The sequence below is a fragment of the Mus caroli genome, unplaced genomic scaffold, assembly GCF_978045245.1.
Source record: "Mus caroli unplaced genomic scaffold, Mus_caroli_1 scaffold_7, whole genome shotgun sequence".
Lineage (NCBI taxonomy): Eukaryota > Metazoa > Chordata > Mammalia > Rodentia > Muridae > Mus > Mus caroli.
In genome coordinates, this window is record NW_028227262.1 from 107,062,268 (window position 1) to 107,082,900 (window position 20,633).

A 20,633-nucleotide genomic window follows, 5' to 3' on the forward strand; every position below is an offset into this window, starting at 1 on the left:
AGGGCAGTATAGAATCTTAACCAATGCCGGGCAGTGGTGGCGCACGCCTTTAATCCCAGCGCGTGGGAGGCAGAGGCAGGATTTCTGAGTTCAAGGCCAGCCTGGATTACAAAGTGAGTTCCAGAACAGCCAGGTCTACACAGAGAAACCCTGTCTCAAATAAACATAAAACAAAACAAACAAACAAAAAAGAATCTTAACCAATGAGCCATTTCCCTAGCCCTCTTTCTCACTTTCTTACGCCATTTGAATAACCAGGAACAATACCATAAAGCCTTACAGGAATAACTCAATGCTCCTTTCTTAATGTCATAAAATTCATTAGCATGTTATGTATATGGGAGCAATGGTCAGAGCCTCTGACTCAGTGGTTTGCAGACTATATTTCTAGGATGTTCTTATTGGCCACAACTAAGAAGAAATAGAGAAAGAAAAACTTGGAGTTCTCATCCAACAGAGCTGATCTCTTGATAATTATTTTATATCCTGAGTTTCCACAGGAGATTGTAAAATCAGGACTTCACTCCACTGCAGAGAACAAAGCCAAAATGATTATCCTTGACCAAAACTCAACCCATTGGACAAAGACAGATAGAACCTGAGAGCTTTGGTGTTCATTCATTCATTTCTCAAAACTCTTCTAAAATAGCAGCACAGAGGTTGTTATAAGTTATTTAAAAGCACCAATTCATAATAACAAAGAGACTGGAAAACAAAATGCATGGAGAGCTGAAAGGTAGATGGACAAGCAGTCAAAGACATGGCCTCTTTGTGAGATCTGAAGTCTTCATGAGCAGCAGAAAGGGTCAGGAGTGAACCTGAACTTGGAGAAAATACACTGGCTGCCACTGGAGGAAAGTGTAGAGTCAGCGTAGGATGAGAATTGCACCAGCTGGGTTCAGAAGCAAAGCATTGGCCTGGCATGCAGAAGGCCCAAGGTTCGACCCTCAAGGTGGCAGGAAAGGAAGAAGGGAAAGAGTGCAGAGGAAAGAACTCTAATTCCCAGATCATTTCCCCCATTTTACATAACTGGGGCTACCACCCGTCCCTCACCCTAGGAAAAGATTTAAGTGTGTTCTCTGCAGAGGGTAAAGAGGTTCTCTGAGAGGCACTGTCATAGTAAAAACAAGAGAACATACTTAAAACAGTGCAGTTAGATGAACAAATCTGTTTCCCTCACTGAAGGAAAATTGGTGCTAACCTTGCTTAGTGCAAGGGTAAATTATTCCTGACTTACAAGGTTAAACCCACTATTTTTCTGACATCACATCTATGTAAAAGCTATGCAAATTTGGTTAAAATCCCACTTTGGATTTTGTGTGTTAAGCTTTTCCCAGGCTAGTGATATGCAGTTAAAATCCTGGGCAGTTCCTAGACAACAATTCAGTCTCCAGGGGATCATCCAATCCTCTGCAGTTTGCTGGGCTGTCAACTGTGCTACTCCTGGGGTTAGATGTTTTAATCAAACTTTTTCACTAACAGTTTTCAGCTGACAATGACTTTCCTGGGATGTGGCCAAATGTAGGTCAAGGAGCAACCTTACAGACAAATTCTCAAAGAAAGAAGTTCATACAAGGTAAATACACCAGATGCAATCAGTCAGCTGTGCTGATAAATGAAATCAGTGTGGTTGCTAGAAAATGGATGCAAGTGAAAATCATTTCCGAGAAATAGCCTCAGAATGATAAATACTGCATGATTTCTCTCATACAAAGATTCTAGACTCGTGTGGTGTGTGTGTGTGTGTGTGTGTGTGTGTGTGTGTGTGTGTGTGTGCACATACAGATCCAAATAAAAGTAGCAAAAAAAAAAAAAAAAAAAAGGAAAGATCTTGAAGAGATCTTGAGGGAGAATAGAGGAGAGGATGGGGAAGAAACAGAGAGCTGAAGTACAAGAGACATGAAGGCAGAAAGGGAACAACTGGGAAGGAAAGGGAAAATGGAGAAGGACAGAAGGGAAAGAAAAAGGTCAAAAATACATAATATACTGACATGCAAATTATATATATACACATATATGTGTGTGTGTGTGTGTGTGTATTTTCATATATGTATGAAAATACTCTGACAAAATCCATTGTGCTTTATGGTAAGGTAAAAATTAAAATCAAGGAAAAGTTTATTCTGCATCCACTTTTCCTGAGAGCCACTAGAGAACACGTTCTCCAATGTTAGAGGATCTCCTGAGGCAAAGGAAAACATGGGTAAGCAACACATGTTCTAAGATGGAGAAGGGACAAGGAACACCATGGGGATGAGAAAGAAGGAAAGGTTAACTAGGAAGGAGGGAGGGAAGGAGGGAGGGAGGGAGGGAGGGAGGGAGGGAGGGAGGGAGGGAGGGAGGGAGGGAGGGAGGCGGCTGTTGAGCATGACAAGTCCAAGCTGGAGCAGACCAAGAGGTTCTGGGAGGATGATCCCAGGAAAATAAAATTCTCTTGTTGCTGCTTATTCTAGTTTTGTTTTGTTTTGTTTTGTTTTCCTGTTGCTGTGATGAAACACTCTGACCAAAAGTAACTTAAGGAAGGAAAGGGTTTATTTCAGTGCACATTTTGAGTTCCTTGCCAAGGGACATCAGAGCAGGAACTCAAGCTGAAACCATGAATAAGCACTCCTGACTGGCTTGTTCTCCTCTCCTCACACTCAGCCCTTCTCCTTATAAAACCCAGAACCACCATCCCACAGGTAGCAATGCTCACAACGGGAAAGGCCCTCCCATATCACTAGATAGCCAAGCAATTCCCTGCAGACATGGCCACAGGCCACTCTGATCTGAGAAATAGCTCAGTTGAGACTTTCTTCCCCTTGTCTCTTATTCTGTCAAGTTGACAATAAAAACTAACCAGAACACTAGTGCATACAAAATTGTTGAGAAAGATTTACACCAGTGACACGGGTTTAAGGGTGAAATACAAACAAGCAACTGTTAAGCTGGAAGAAAACTGTGTACAGAAAGGGAGAAGCAGTCTTAGTTTAAACCATAATCAATATAGAGAGCATTTCCACTGTCAGAGCTAAATGTTGCATACATATTTTAAAAACATTAGAACTATAGTAAATAGTGGGATTTAGGAAGAGTGGACCAGGACTGGAGGTGAGAAAAAAAACCTAGAGTTTCATTTTCAACAGTGGAAAGCATGCTCATAACTGAAAAATCGAAAATAGCACGAGTGTATAATTTGCATACACAAAAATGCACACCCGCACATGTACATACATACACACATACACACACACATACACACACATGCATGTTCACAAGCATGTATGTGCACACACAGGTTAAAAGACGTCAAAATGGCTTCCTCTTAAAAGGGGAAAGGGGAAGATGATGAGAGCAAGAATCAAGGTTCTCAGAGGGTCTTTTGTTTTGTTTTTTCTTTCTTTTCTTTTCTTTTCTTTCTTTTTTTTTTTTTGTTTGTTTGTTTGTTTTGTTTTGTTTTCAAAATAGATCTGGTACAAATATCTGACTCCTTAGAACAGATGCAAATGTAGTTTTGACAAAATCTCAGGGAGAAAATAAAAAAAGGCAGCAACTGGAGTGAGGGCTACACATACACACACACACACACACACACACACACACAAGCCAAATTATGTTCTTATGATGCTTACCAATGGTGACACCTCCTAAAAGTAAAAATTCATTATCTTTTTTCAATTAACTTTTGGACTTTGTCCTCCACGAACAAGAATCAAACTCACCTAACTCTCCTAATTTCATTAAAATCTTCCAAGTATATGTGTTTCTTAGTCATTTGGAGGAAGAAAGGGGTAGAAATCAATATGAGTCACATCTGCTGGAATTACTCACTCTTCTTGCTTATGTTGAAAATCATAATCCAAAATTTCCATCTCCCCATTGTAATTCTCCTCTGACTTTTGTTTTCTGCCCTCTGTGCTCTGCCTTGCCCCTCCTCCCATCCTGAACAGCCATCATCTCTCTTCCTGCAGGTACAGGTCTGTCTGAGGGGAGTGTTGGTGGTAGCAGGTGAAGAAATGTCTTCTTGGGGTGGGGCCAAACATGATGGCCTACATACCAGTCTGAGGCAGTGCTGGCAACTGGAGGGAAAAAAAAGCAAGTTATGAAGCACCCACTATTTCCCCCAAACAATGTGGAAACTCCCACAATTTCCCTTGAACACAGTGGAGGGGGGAAAAAAAGACCCGCAAGTGCAGCTTCCCCTGACAATCTTTACAGAAAATCCCAGTCTCTGTGTTCATCTGCATGAGCTAAAAAGAGAGAATCCAGTGTGGCTAACAGGACAACTTAGAGAGAGACGGCCACTGGCTGCACAGACACCAGGTACGTTCTGTCTGAGCCAACAGTAGACAAGCTTTGTGTGCTGAGGGAGGTGGGCTGGAAGGTAAGATCAGTTCCTCCCACCATACCAGACAAACAAAAATAAGGGTAGAACAAAATAAAAAAAAATTAATCACAAGGTATTTAAGTAGGCCTAGAAAAGAAATGTGATCTCAAATTGACTAACCTGTTTTGAAAGCCTATCTGGCTGGCACTATGTTTAGATCATTTGCAATCATCTTTTCTTTGTGTAATCATATTTAAAAGTGCCATATGTGGTCCCACTGTTGCTTTTTATTATTAGATACATAGTCTGTGGTTCTACTTTGTCCTTAGAAAAATATAGGGAAGGTTCTGCAACTCCACCTTTGCCCTGAATTGAGCATCCTAAAAGCACAGGGCTTCCTGTATTCCCTGCTGTCTATCCTGGCCAAAGCAAACAGGCTTTATCGTGTTGCCATGTTTTAGTGACTAACTCCATTTTGCTTTTCTGAACTGAGACTGCCATTCTGAGTCACTAACAACTGTTTTCTCACCTTCTCTCTTCTCCTGTTCCTCATAATATTTCTTATTTACCACCAGGTGGCAATGAATAAATACGCCCAGGCAGGCAAACATTAGAAGCAGTCTAAGAAAATAACATACCATTCCAAAGAAAGGTGCAAAATAAAAATGCTCATCTTGACAGTCTCAGAATAAACTTAACTTAGAGATGGTTTGGAGTGAAGGAGCATGGAGCTCAGATTCTGATCTGCCTTCAGTTTGGTATCCGTTGCTTTCTCAGGCTAATCAGAGAGGCCTCTTCCTCAGACCACTGCAATAGGAACATGAGACAAGGTCATGAGCATGCAGGAACATATCGGAGGCAGTTTTCAGCTATAACACAGTTGGTAGCAGGCTTCCCATGGCTTGCATGGTGCTCTAAACTCTATCTCCAACACTAAATAATCTGGATGACAGTGTGCACCTATGAGCCAAGCACAGGGAAGGTGGAAAGAAGAAAATCAGAAGTTCAAGGTCAGCCTCCGCTATATAGAAAACTGTAGATGTGCCTGTGATAGGTGAACCCCTGTCTTAAATACTCCAAGTATATAAACAAAGGGCTGTGCTTTGTGTATCACTAAGCTCTGTACAACCACTGGCAAGACAGACCACACACACACACACACACAGGTTGTGGATCCAAAACAAGAATCAGAAAGCAAGCTGAGAATGCTCTCTATGGTTTTATGGTTTTCCTTTTTCTGAAGGGAAATTCTCCCACCGCATTCCTATACCAGTGTACTTTTAAAACTTTCTTGTTAGTTTTAAATTTTATTTTGTCTGTATATGTATGGGATGGCAGGATACTATGACACATGGATGGACGTCAGAGACAACTTGTCAGTTCTTTCCTCCCACCACATGGGTCCCAGGGATTGAACTCGGGTCATTAGGTTTGGCAGCAAGCACCTGTATCCAGCGAGTTATCTCACTGCTTTCCTGGGTTAAAGAAGAAAGGATTGCTATGTTTTAATATATAATAAATGTCCAGTCTTTTAACCACATCTCTTCAATCCTGCTTCTCCCTTCCAGAACACTCAGAGGTTCCACTTTCATCTCTGGTACCCTAAAAGGCTCCCCCTTCACAGCATCACATTCAAAGCCCAAGACCAAACCTCAAAGCTTCCTGCTAGCTGTAACTCCAGGATTCTGACTCTGTCTTTTCTCATTACTGTCTAGGAACCTTGATTTTTTTCCTTTTCATCAGCCTTTCTGGGAAGAAAAAAAATATCCGCCTATCATTCTCCCTTTGCTCTGCTGTAGCAGAAGGTCTGAGACAAAGTAATTTGCAAAGTACTGAAATGTTTTTTCTAACAGTGCTGGAGGCTAGGATGCAGGAAAAGGGTGCTGCCACCTGAAAGAGCTTTTCCTACCCTATCATCCTACGGCAGAAGGTAGATGGGCAAGAGTGGACAAACGGGCATAGCCCACCATTACAGCAAGTGCACTATTACAGAAACGCCAATAATATGTTGACGAAGGCTGAGCCTTTATGACCTAATCACTTTTCAAAAGTCCTGTCTTCCAGTGCTAATGCACTACAGAGTAGGGCTCCCATACATGGACTTTGGGCACACATCCAAAGTAGTATTGTCTCTCCAAGAAATGCCTCCAGCCATCTGCAATCTTCAATATGCACAATCAAGTTACCTTACTCATCAAAGGCAGCCTAAAAACATTAGCTTCTGCCTATCTCGTTCCCATTCTGAACTTAACATTTATCCAAGTCATCATGTACCCTCCAAAGGGGTGTCCCACGTGGATTAAACCTCTCTATAAGAATTCATGTACTAAATTATAGAAGATGAGTTGGAATACCTGAGGGGATCATTCTTACTAGAGTAGGGCGAGCTCTTTGAACATATTATTGTGTCTCCATACGGAGAAGAGCAGACTCAAAAAAGCTGAAGCTAGGGTTCTGGATTTTTCCAGGTAAAACGAGATTTTGGAGTCACACAGAGGAGAAAGGGAAGTGTAACAAAGGAACCTTACTCTGAAGACATTAGATCCCATGCTCTAATTTAAGTGTGAGTCCCTTGGTTAAAATGGCATACACCACACCTTTCCTGAGGACTCTCCTGCCATATACTCCTTGATGCTTCCTTTCAAACCAAAGTTTAAGGGCAAGGAAAACAATAAATGTCATTATTAAAGCACTTCTGCTAAATGAGGACAGTACTACCTCCTTAGAAATTCATAGGAAATGTGTCTAGGTGTTTCTAGGTCATCAACTGGGGAAGGGATTGCTACTGACAGATATTCACTCATTGGTTGGGGCCATGATGTGACTGTCCCACACAACAATAAAATCCCCCACACCCAGCAATGACATTGAGTTTCCCCACCAGACATCTGTGTGGGCGAAAAATATCTGAGCTAAGAATTTAACTACACTAAATATAAATACAAAGTAATTTTTGCAGTGCTCTAAGATGTAATAATTTTTCCAGGAATAGAACAACCAAATAAATTCACAAGTTTTAAAAATTTGTTTGCTTCGAATCTTTCCCATGAGTTCTTGATCATCTGAGCAAAGTCAAGAATTGGTGACAACTTATACACAGTGTTTAAATTTAGCAACATACAACCTAAACCTGCCTATATTTGGATCCAAACCCTGCATATAGGGGCAAGCAACTGTGTGTTCCATTATGCCACCTTTATGCACTCATGACAAGTGATCAAAACGTTTACTATAAACACATTTTCTTTATATTTTTATGTTGCAATGGAAACTTTTTTTTGTTTTTAATCATACTTTTAAAATACCGTATTGTTTGTTAATTAAATTCCATATTGTATAGTAGCCATACCCTAAGATTTTCCTTGGAAAAAGGTGGTGTGACAAGTAAGGTCATATATTTGATTTAAAAAAAAAAAAAAGCTTAATTTAGCTCACAGTTTGGAGTTCCAAAGCCCAACATCAGAAGGCCTGGCTGTTCCAACCTCATGAGAGTAGCAACTAGGGGCAGAAATACCTAGACAGGCTCTAGGAGAAAAGGTCAAGACAGGAAAGGACTGACTCATTGGGTCCTAGAATCCCTTTTCAAGATACAACTGCAGTGACTTTAAAACTTTCTGCCGGAGCCCAGCTCCCAAAGTTTCCAAACCTTCTAGCATGCACTACCCAGGGGACCAGTCCTTACCACATGGGCCTTTGGAGAGCCATGCCATGTTCACACCCGAGGAGAGGCACTGGTTAGTGGAGACGATTACTTGGCCTCTGTTGATTTCAAAATCTTCATCTATCAAATGAGCAGCCAATGAGGGGTTGGAGAGATGGCTCAGTTGTTAAGAGCACTGGATGCTCTTCCAGAGGACCTGGGACTCTCAGCACCCACATGGCAGCTTATACCATCCATAACTCCAGTACCAGGGGATTTGATGCCCTCTTCCGAACTTCCTGGGCACTGCATACATATGGTACACATATATACATGCAGGTTACACACACACACACACACACACACACACACACACACACACACTGTATCTCCTGAGGAAAGAAGAGTGACTCAGAGGTTAAGAGTGCTTACTGCACTTGCAAAGGACCCAGGTTCAGTTCTCAGCACCCCCCATCAGGTGACTGACAAACACCCTGTCTCTTCAGTTTCAGAAGACCCCTTGCCCTTTGACTTCTGCAGGCACTACATGCATATAAACCTCATACAGGCACAGACATAAAAAAAAAAAAACATATTCATAAAACTAAATGGGAAAATCTTCAAAAGAAATTAAAATTTGTCTTCTGTGGGAAAACTGGTCTCAGTGGTCATTTAAAGAATCAGTTTTCCAAAGGTGATGAAGAAAGAGAACATCTTTCTAGTAGATGGCTCTTCTCCTTCCTGTGAGCAGCAGGAGGTTGGTGATGAGGGAAAGTCTAGGGCAGGAAGCAGCAGCTGAGATCAGCAACAGCTGTGGGAGAGGCTTGGGCAGCTGTGTGGGGGCCTGCAAGCCCATAAGGGAAGGGCTGGGCCTGGAGACCCACACAACAAGCTGATATGGTGCACAAAGTCTAGTGCCATTGTTATCTCTCATCTGTCCCCCAGGCTGCACACAATTTGATCTTTTAAGTATAAGACATCTTCCTTCACACTGGGCAATGTAAGTGGATTACCTGCCTTGCCCAGGGGGGAGCCCTTGCTTTTCTGGTGTCTGTAACATTGGCAACAGGCCCTTGAGCTTCTGATGGAGATGCTGTTCTTCTGCTCCATCTTCTCAAGACTACTGATTCAGACACCTACATTTGTGTGTCAATCGTTTCTACCTTAATAAACAAGGATATGTGTGAATTTTTCTTTTCTTTCTTTTAAAATCACTTGTTTTTACTTTTTAAAATAAACATAAGCTATATACACCGTGGAGCCAGGATGACCGGCACAAATCTCATAGAGTATGGATGATGGTCCGGCTGCGAAGCTGCTGAATATAGTCCTTGGCGTGGTCAACTGCTGTCTTGGGTGCTTCAGGTGGGGGTGGGGGTCCTTCCACCAGCTTTACAAAATAGTGGCAATAGACCTCCATGATGCCAAAGCGACCTCGGCCATGGTAACGGATGCGCTTCAGGCACTGGCCTTGGCCTGAAGGAGACTCAGCTATGTGTAAGTTGGATCTGAATTCCACATCATGGTCTCTCACTGCCATGTCTTGTGCTTCTAAGAGAACCTCTTTAATGATCTGAGCCCCCTTTTTTATCATTGAACTCTAGCTGCGCCAAAGCCTGATCAATGGACATGCCTCGTATCATCTTTGCCAGGTACCACATCTTGTCCTTGCTGTATTTTATTTGTCTCCGAGGTTCGCCAGGCAGTTGAGGTGGGTAAACAATCTTATTCTTCTTCTCCCATTTTCGAGAAATGTCAAGAGAAGCACTCGTGTGGATGCATGGCGGGGGTAAAACCTGCAGTGTCTACATTGCCCAGATCCTCAGGTTAGGTACCCGCAGTGCACCCAACTCTCGCAGTAGTCGAATTTTTCTGAAATAACTTTATTCATTCTACTACTGGTCTTACAGCTTTTCCCATATTAGTATATTAGTTAGTCTTCGCTAGCTCTTTAATAGTGGCACAGAATGCCTTGTAACTATTTGGGGACTCTGAGATGACCATGGAGAGTTCTTGCTGGGCTCATCTGACTCAGAATTCTCCTGAAAACTATATGCACATTGCAGTTTGAACCCATAGCAACTGTAGGAACTCATGTGGTTCTCTCATTTATTCACTCTTTCACATTTATTTTGCGTGTATGAATGTTTCGTGTGTGTGTGTGTGTGTGTGTGTGTGTGTGTGTGTGTGTGTGTGTGTGTGAGGTCCAGGGAGTTGAGAAGAAGGTGTCAAATGCCCTGGAGCTGGATATGTGTATTGTGAGTGACCATGTGGGTCCTTGGAACAGAACCTAACTGCAGTAGCCAACAGGTACTATTAAGGTGCTGAGAGCCAGCCACCTCTCCGGACCCAGAGGACACGTTCAATGGACATCAATCACACCCTGCCACAGCTTCGATGGGAAGACCGGCCCATGTGACTTAGCTACCTTCATTTTCTCCAGACCTGAATGCTCATTCCCTGACATCCAATGTTCTTCACTATTCTCTTATGTTGTGAATACTCTGAATCCATGGATTCCCAAGGAACCTGGTCACCGCTACCAAGATACTCACAAAAATCATATCCCTATTGTCCACACAGACAAGCAAGAGCCAAACCAAGCAACTGATATTCCAAGTTCTCATTTCAGAAGGTCCCTTTGTTTTGACCAGATGCAGAACCTTGAGCCAGTTACATGGCCTTTGCTGAATATTCATCATCCATCAGATGAGCAAATGAGGGAATCATGACTTCCTGTAAGATGAAACTGCAATGAATGAAGTGAACCAGAATGATTATGGTTCAGATGTGTTTGGCTAAAGAGCTGTATCAGTGCTGTGTCAGGACCTCCTAGCAGTATGCAGCTGTAGCTCCTTTTCTAACTCCCACACAGTGGCATGTACTTTAGAAGCTAGCTCAGTAGCTCACCTTCTGTCCCGTTGCCTTGTCTCAGAAATCTTCCATGGGAAAATGAGATTATTCTGAAATTGTGATGGATCACCAGTTGGGTCTGAGAGCCAACCAGATAGCATTCTCTAGTGATCTTAATGTTAGCGAGCCTTTAGAGCAGAACATGAAATCCTGCCCCAGAATTCCGGTTAGATCTTCTATCCGAAGCTAAGAGAACTCAAAAGATTTGCCCACAGACTCGCAGCTAGTAATGGATGAGATCAAAGGCCAAAATTAGTAGGGAACATTTGTTTGCTTTGAATGCATGTGAATGTCCTTGGATCTCAGTATTATAATCTCAACTCTTCAAGGACCAAAAGAACCCGGACACACACACGACACAAGACCTATGCTTATATTTTGCTCTGCGACAACTGGGTGGTTTGTAAAGAATTGTGACAAAAAGTTAAAATAGTTATGATAATAACAAGGTGTGCCATTTTTCCACAAGGGATTTTGTCATTGTTTTGAGTTGTTTTCAGTTCTCAAACTTGCACAACGACAGCATGGGAAGAATTTCAAGCTGCAAAGTTAATAAGAGAAGGCAAAATCAATTATCTTAAGAAGATGAAAGGCAAGTAAAGAACGGGTAGACTTACGTGCCTCACCTGCACAAATGGAACCTTTGGGTGGAGGCCTAGATCCACAGCAAAGCCAGCAGCAAGGCTCACACCGAGGGAACAAACCAGAAAGATGCAAGGAATCACAGAGAGTACCCTTCACTTCCATTCCAGCTGGTGCTGGAAAATTCAAAGCTCAAATCACAGAGCAGAAGCACAGGCTGCAGTCCCGAGACACAGTCAAAGAACAAAAGGAAAGGGAAAAATGTCAGAGTTTGGCTGAAATTTCTCCTTGCTCAGTCCTGCTACCAGGTAACAAGCGGTAGGGAAAACCTCAGGTCACACTGCTCTTTCTTTTTCTTTTCTTTTTTCTTTTTTCTCTTTTTTTTTTAAGATTTAATTATTTCAAAAAAAAAGCACATGGTGGTGCACGCCTTTAATCCCAGCACTTGGGAGGCAGAGGCAGGTGGAGTTCTGAGTTCCAGGCCAGCCTGGTCTACAAAGTGGGTTCCAGGACAGCCAGGGCTACACAGAGAAACCCTGTCTCGAAGAAAAAAAAAAAGATTTAATTATTTATTATAGGAGTATACTGTAGGTGTCTTCAGACACTCAAGAAGTGGGAGTCAGATCTCATTACAGCTTTCTTACTTTCACATTCAGATGCATTTTAAAAATAAAGCACCGCAACTGTTAGTATGATGCTAGGAAATTGTTAACATCCCTCACCTCCACTTCTAGCCAGCCAACATGTCCTATGACACACTTCCCCAACAACCGAAATATGAGCCATTGTTATTTCTTTCCTGAACTATTTACTCTGGCCAGCCTCTGCTCGCTACCTCCTCTTCCTTGACTCAGACACTAAGACTAAGAACGTACATCTAAACAAATGGCTTCTGCGTACAGAATTATTGATGATTCTGATTTACAGAGTACGATGTTCTGACTGCACAAGTCAGTCCCGAGGCCAGCTCTAGCCCACTCTGTTGAATTTCTCTCCCCTTCTCCTTACTGACCTCAGCCTAGCCCACCACACCACACTGCACAACAGTTCTTGGGCAGATGTCTCTCTCCTGGCGTGTGCTTATCAAGCTTTGCCTGCCCAGGCCTGAAGTAGCGTCTGCATCCAACTGACTTGTCTCCAGTCCCAGCATGCCCCACTGACAACCTGCTTCAAGGATTCTCCTTTCCAGTTCTGCTCAGGCCACAGATCTCCTCGTGTGCCGCAGCCTCCTGCCTAGCCCTTGGCAAGGCAACTGTCCCTCCTGATAGCAGATAGAGCCCACTCTTGGACACTCTGGTCAAAACCCACTCTAGTCTACATCATAGACAACTCCTCAAATAATACATTTTTTCTCTTACCTGTTCTATCTCCTAGTATTTCTTTCCAGATGAAAACTGTGTCCTGCTACTTACTAAGGTGCTACCTATCTTCTTCTTCTCCTCCTGACAAGTAGCAGTGAAGCCAGATGTGCAGGGCTTTCTATTTTCCTGTTAGCCGCTGTGTCTCCAACACTTAGAGCAAGGTCCAGTCTACCAGAGGAGTTCAGTGCGTTTCTGTTGAATGAATAGTTACAATGCCAGGGTGAACATAAAAATCACCTTTTCCATACATATCCTGCCAACACACTTCCCACACTCCCTCTGCCCCTTTTTTCTGTCTCTAACAAGTGGCCTTTCGTATGAGTGCAGCGATTGACCACAGACGTAGCAGGATCATAGAAATGTATGGAACCCATCTGAAAAAGGCTCTCAGACTCCGGGAGGTTAGTTCAGGGTCTCCCACCCTTTCCACCAAACCCGGTAGCTTTAAAAGTAAACAACAAAAACTAAGTACTTCAAGCACCTAGGACTTCAGGGTTTAGACCTTCCTTTTACTTTATTATACTGGAATTCCAAACAAGGAGGGAAGAGAGGGAATGACAAAAGAAAAAGGAAGGAGGAACGGAAATCAGTAAGAAAGAAAAGGAAGTGGGGGCATGTGGAGGAAGAAAAGGAACACTACATTTTTGTAAGTCGATGCCTGGCTCAGAGGTTAGTTAGCATGAGAATACTGCAACCTTGTAAACCACTCTCTCCTGAGGAAAATGGAGCACAAACAGCCTACTGTGTTGGCCCTTTTATCTCAGCAGGCACTTCCTCAACCACTAGCTCTCTGCTTTTGTATTTGAAGCCACCAGTTCAACAGTTAAGCCACTTCGCAAAAAACTCCTTTCCTTCCTGGCCTGGTTGGAAGGCCTTTCTTACTGAGATGAGGAAATCAAGAAATCTTTCTGCCTCACAGCCTACCCATCTTTTAAATCATATGTGAAATAATATGTGAAAGTCCTACCACTAACGCAGTCCATTGAAAAGAAGTGTTTACCTGGTATTATCTGATTTTTGTAAACAAATTTCAATGGCTGGAATACCTGGAGTGCTAAAGAGCAGCTGCAGTTACCAACCTTGATCACTAGGTGGCTCTCAGACTGTATGGCCTGGTTTGGGGAGGAAGGGATAGATTTAGAAAGTTGTACATTGGTTTCTTACCAGCAGTTGTTATTGTCTTTATTTGCTAATATGTATGCATGAGTGTGTCTATAGAATAGTAACTTTGAAACTGTATGTAGAATATATGTAATTTATAGTATGTATAGTAGTAACTTTATAATAGCATTTGGAATATATAATGTAAAATGCATCTGTATAAAATGTGTTTATAATATATAGTATATATAACAGTAATTTATAACAATACCTTTCTAAGGGAATTAGAAGAAATGTGTGACCATTTGAATGAGATGTCCCTCATAAGTCTCAGACATTTGAATAGATGCTCCTCAGTGGGTGGCTATGTGGGACGGATTATCCGTGCAGCCTAGGAAGGACTTCACCAGAGCAAACTTGAGACTTCAAAGGATTCGCACCAGTTCAAGTTCACTCTCTGCTTCCCGTCTGCTATCCAAGATGGGAGCTCTCAGCTGCTACCCCAGCTAGCCGTGATCTGCCATGGCGGACTCCAAGCTTCCGGAACTTTAACTCCAAAATAAAATCGCTTCTTCTGTAAGTTGCCTTACTCACACCACAGCAAAAGAAAGGTAACTAAGATAAAATTTTAAGTTATCTGTTAGAATTATTTGATTAAAAACTTCTTCTGATCAAAAATTGAAAGACATTCAATCTATGCTCAAATGAAAGGTCTCATACTTCTAAGTCCTTTTCAATTTGGGGGTTAGGGGACTGGTTTTTGTTTTTCAGACAGAGTCTCCCTGTTTAGCCTTTGCTGTCCTGGAAATCACTGTGTAGGCAAGGCTGGCCCAGAACTCAGGGTGGCTTATGCCAATTTTCTTCCTGGCTCTCTGTAGAAGTAAATTCCCTAGAGATTCCAGCCTAGACTGGCAACACATTCTAGAAGTAAACTCTGCTAGCCTGAAAGACATAGTTGGCAGCTTATTTTAGCCCTCTCCCCTCCCATGCTTGATAAACTAAAAATCAACTTTAAACAAGAATCAGTTTGCCATTCTCCTTTCCTCTCCCAAGATCTAACTAGTAAACTTTTGACAATGACCAAGATCTCACTGTGTTCCTAGGGGGTTGTGTTCAGCACTTGCCTCGGCCTGCCCTTATTAAATTTTTAACATGCCTGGGTTCACTAAGACATCTGCTCTCTTCCTTTTCCTCCCACCCACTACCTGCTTGGGTGTTACTAAAAACCACACGTTAATTCTTCAGGTTGGCATTGCTGCCTTCTCAGGCTGTCATGCAAACAAGACAGGGTAGGAAAGCAGGGTTTCTCACAAAGCGTCCACAAGTATTACCACAAGGAATCTGGATCATGGCTTCTTCACAGTACTGACTTGCCCACTCTCACACTCCGATGAGGCAGAAATGAATTGAAATACTAAAGTGGTTGTGCAGCGATGTTTTTTAACTTTGTTGTGAGATCTGATAAGAATGGGGATAAGAAGGTATTTAGCTAAAGGCTCCTCTCTAAATACACACTTGGATGTGAGGCGGAACTCCAAGCTAATTCCCACAGAGTGCCTGCCCACCCCCCCTTCCAGCAGCCCCAGAATCAGCTCACCTCCCTTTTGTAGCTTCTTATACTCATTTTCCAACCTCTTTCATATAACGTGCACGCTAAGCAAGCAACACCAGCTCACAGCTTCTCCACTCCCTTTTGCTCCTAGGATAAACAGAATGCTTTAGAGAATTTTAATACTTCAGAGATATACAGGGAGCCGACAGTGTAACTAAACTCAGAGAGAAATACAGTATACCCTCGAAGCATCAACATGGTAGGTACTATTTCCCGAATGCTTTCTTAATGTAGGTGGATTGAATGGTTTCTCTTCGTTTCTCTTTTATTTTTAGCATTGTCTGTTCTCATCTTGAGCTGAGCTTCAGCCCAATATCCTGTTTAACCTAGAGACTAATTTTAATTTGTTTTGGCAGATTTCAGCATTGATCATTTCAAACCTTCTTTACAAATATCCCTGGTCATACATATGAAGTGCCTGTATCTTTAAGTCACATACTGATTACAGGAGCTTCCGTTCCCATATTTCATCATATTTTCTTTGCCTTATCTATGACCAATATTATTGCCACCTTTCTTCGCTTCTTTTTCTTTTCCTCCTTCTCCTCCTCCTCTCCCCTCTCCTTTTTTCTCTTACTGTAACAAAATACCCAAGGTTGTGTGATTTGTGAAGAAGAGGAGGTGATTTAGGTTCTGAAGCTGGAGAAGTCAAAAGCATAGAGTGAGTATTTTAGCAAAAGACATCTGCTAGGGGCCTTTTGATTGCATCACAACACGACAAGACAGAGCCGGGGTAAAAACTTGAGTGTCTTCTTCATTGTGTAAAGCCTTCTTAAGACTACCTAGGTGCAGCCGGGCGTGGTGGCGCACGCCTTTAATCCCAGCACTCAGGAGGCAGAGGCAGGTGGATTTCTGAATTTGAGGCCAGCCTGGTCTACAGAGTGAGTTCCAGGACAGCCAAGGCTATACAGAGAAACCCTGCCTCGAAAAAACAAAACAAACAAAAAAAGACCTACCCTGGTGATGGCATCTAATCCAAGTTGCTTCCCAAAGGCCTGATCCCCAAGTATATGAACCGGGGATTAAATTCTCAATTCATAAAGCTTGGGGGGGGGCGGCACGAACACATTCATATCATAGCATCACCACCCCCCTCATTTTGTACAGGTGCAAAGCTGAGGCTAAGGAAACATGTGGTTTGCATAATATCAAACAAGTGATTAGGTAAACCTCCTAAGACACCTCAGAGAAACTTCTTCAAACTGTCACTCTCTCAGAACAGACCAGGTTCTGATATGACGACTCAGGTACCTGAACAATCTGAGTGTCTCCTTCCTAGCAAAATGGTGCGGATCGAGAGAAAAACATCTGGGGTGAAGAGAATGGCCACAGGCTGCCTCGGTATATGCTAATCAATCAGTGACTTGTAAAGTTAGCCAAACCTTAATGGAAGTTCCTCTCAGTGGGATTAAACCTGCTTAGAAGGCACACGGACAAGCAGGATAAACAATGGGAGTCACCCAGTGTGGCAATTCAAGGGTAGAACACTTAACCACCGTAGAACAAGAGTCCTTTAAAAATAAGACGTTCTTCATACAATGAATAAGAGTGAATCATACACTTGTAGAAGAAATCAACATGGAACCACGTGACTAAATCTCACACCTGCAATATGAACCAAAGACCTCAAATGCCAAGAAGTTCATTCCAGGTGACTCCATTTTATAAAACGCAAAATTAGGAAAACATATTTGATTAGACTTTACATTATGATACAGTTTCTTTGACTGCATAGGGATGGAGGAATGAGCCAAAGGGGTGACCCTGACATCTTTGCTTCTGAAAACCCTGAGTTAGGGACCCTAGCCAAAGGGTCCTACAGAACTGAGTTCAATCCTGGTTCTACAACTGAGTGACTTTAACAAGTGACTTCCCCTGTCAATGTCTGGATTTTTCCATCTATAAAATGGACTAATAACACACTGCTCAAAGGGTTGGTGTGAGAAGAGACATAATATATGTAAAGTGCCCAGGAGCATGCGTAGGTGCTGTAATAAACGGTAGCTATTATTATCCCCGCCCCTGTGCCTGATAGTAAACCAGGATCAGAGGGGAGATAGGTAAGCACACAGCTGAGAAGGGAAGGGGAAGACCAGACCAGGCTATGATCAAAGATGTACAGAATCCACTCCAACGCTGCACAGCTATGAGCTAGGTTTCCTTCCCACAGCCCACACAATCTCCTAAATCTTGCTTCTGCGAGTGTGGGCCCGCCCCTTGTAACTAGCAAAGCTGTTCTGGTCCCATCTACATGAGCCCTTGTTAGGAGACCTGACACTGATCTGATAAGTTAATTTGTACTAATGCTCTCAGTGTGGTTACTAGCCACCTTATGGGCCACCCTTCTAGGGATCTAAGTTGGGTTTTAACCAGAGCTTTTTGGATGTACAAGGCCTTGACCTAAGTTGGGTGTAACTTAACCTTATTCTGGGAAAGGAACTAGTCAGGGAAAAGAGGAGACACTATAACCAAAGCAGTGTGAAGTCCAGGGTTACAGGAATAAGCAAGAGTTCAGGGGAAGCCCCAGCTGCAGAGACTACAGCTCTCCTTCCTGACTGCTGAGTTAAGAAGGAACCAGACAACTTCAACTAGGGAGGAGCAGAGTCCGAGTGGGAGGACCTCAGATCAGAGGCCTTGGCTGCTAGGGAAGCAGAGTGGAGAAGAAGTTTTCAGTTGTCACTTAGAATTGTTAAGTAATGTCTTAGGACATCCACACAGAGGATGATGCTTAGCAACCAGGGCCAACATTTGACACATGTGTAGTGGAGAGGCATCGTGGTAACATCCTGCTAAAAAGGAAAAGCCAGACCCCAGAGACTAATGAAATTCTGGAAAAGGACACGCTTATCTATGCTGACAGATGCCTGGGGCCAGAAGTTCGATTGTTTAAAGCGGCACAGGGAAAGATTTCTAAGTAATAGGAGCAGTTTGTATCTGGATTGAAGTGGCTGGAATGAGGGCATATGCATTTGTCAGAGCCCACTGAACGGTTTACTCAGAATGGGTGCAGTTTATCCCTTGTCCATCCTCAATAAAGTTAATTTTTAAAGGGAAAAAAAAGAATGATATGTTAGTCACAAAGGTTGTTGAGTTCAGGAGTAAGGTAAGAGGCCCCAAGGGAGAACATCACAAGCCCCAGACCCGATTGTTCCTCTAGAAAATTAACATTCGCTCAGGGAGGTAAGGAAGGGCTTTCTCCCATCTGATTGTCTTTCCTGATTTATGAGATGGGCTTGATTAATCTCATTTTTATAGTCAAGGAAACCAAAGCACAGAACAATCAAGGGAACTGGCCTAAGTTTTCTGACTCAGAGTCCTGATGCCTTTCCATTAGCCAGGTAAGGCCCTGGAAATAGCCTCAGAGATAATGTTGCTTCAGTGAAACCCAAGCCTAGAGAGTGTAAATATCTTGATGGGGTCACACTGCTATCTAAAGACAGAGTCCAAAATTGAAAGTGACTCCTGTGTGTAACACGCATCAGAAAGAAATGTCACACTGAGGTCACCCTGAATGAAGGTAAAGGACTCAGGAGCCATATGGATGCAGCTTGGGGAGGAAAGGATGGGATGAAGGGATGCCATTAGGCAGGAACCTGGGGTAAGAACTGAAGCAGAGGTCGTAAAAGTACACTGTTTCCTGGCTTGCATCCCGAGGTTTACTCAGTGTGCTTTCTGATACTCCCTAGGACCACCTGCCCAGGAATGGCACTGCCCACAGTGCACTGGGTCCTCCTACACTAGTCTTTAATCTTGGCAATACCTTCACAGACTTCCCCACAGGCCAATCTGACAGAGGCAATACTTCAACTGAGTTTTCCTGTTCCCAGATAACTATAGCTTGTGCCGAGTTGACAAGACAAAACAAACAAAAACAAACAAACAATGCACACCAGTATAGAAAGTTTACCCTAAAACAAAAGCAAGGCTCCTTTCCAGAGCTCAACACTCCAGCTTCCACTGCATGACATAATTCCCTCATCTCCTTGGGTCCCAAGGGTCTTCTAACTTTAACAAACCCCACGAACGAGCACATGCATTACCTCATCAGAGTCTGGCTTATTTCCTAGCAGTGATTGTCCAATACTGCTCCATCCCCCCTTCTGTTGGCTTTGTACCCTTTATCCATTCCTCCCTGCTGAAATCACAACGCTCTGCCTGGAGAGCAGGCATGGGCCTTCTCCTTGCCAGATGCCGAACATCAAGAAAAGATATCCCTAGTGCAAAGTAGTATGTGTCCACTGTGCCCTAACCCCTGCCCTCAGTTTAAATGCATATCTGTGTAGAGGAGTGGGGAGAGAGAGAGAGATAGACAGTTAGACAGACAGACAAGTATAAAATTGTATGGAGACATGGAGAGAATTTTGAGAGGAGCTACAAAAAAATAGTAGATGATTTTTAACTTAGAGTATTTTACAGAGTGGGGAAAGAAGAGTTCTATTCAACATTTAGTTCTTCCCATTGAACATGGTTTTTCCAATGACTATTATATAATACATTTACTTATTTATGTCAACGAGAGTAGGTCAAGAAATTAGGGATCATATTTATCTACCAATACTTGTATCTTTTTTAAAAAAATGGAAAATAAGAAGCATTAATTCTAATAGTATCTACGATCTACCACTTCCCCTCCAGTACAATGACCACAATATGCAACAATTTAAATGATAAAAAGATATGTGTGAGTCACATTAATGGGATGAAGCCAGAAAAGGATGAAAAAGAGGGGCCCCAGGGACTGGAGCCATGAGTGGCTTCATAGCTCACACACCTTTTTGGGGTTCCGCCCTGCTTACCTTATAGTCATCTGTGTGCTGACTTCAGCTCCCCCTATCCCCTAGCCCTCTTCAGACAAGTAATTTGTTTAGGATAAGTACTTTACTGTCTCTGAGTTTAAAACACATACATAGTGAAGGCTGAACAGACATCTATTAAGTAGGATGGGAGGCAGTCCCAAAGAGAGAGCCCAGAGCTGCCACCACTTCACTAAAACTGTACTGGAAATGCTCCCCAGATCTCCGTGTCTGCTCCATGGGTAGAAGGCAAAGTTCAAACTCCTCCTCCTGTTTACCAAAACCTTCCCGGTTCTGGTCCACACCTGTCTTTCTGCCCTGGCTC

At 42.8% G+C, this 20,633-nt stretch overlaps 1 pseudogene across 1 annotated transcript; it reads right to left on the minus strand.

Annotated features, from left to right (window-relative positions):
- Positions 1-9,044: 9,044 nt before the first annotated feature.
- On the minus strand, positions 9,045-20,516 carry LOC110296590 (large ribosomal subunit protein uL22m pseudogene; annotated as a pseudogene). The gene is made up of 7 exons (XR_015047650.1): positions 20,312-20,516; positions 15,501-15,602; positions 15,235-15,361; positions 14,175-14,518; positions 12,800-12,994; positions 11,486-11,658; positions 9,045-10,682 (listed from the first exon to the last, which is right to left on the minus strand). The product of XR_015047650.1 is annotated as a large ribosomal subunit protein uL22m pseudogene (transcript).
- Between the last annotated feature and the right edge of the window lie 117 nt (positions 20,517-20,633).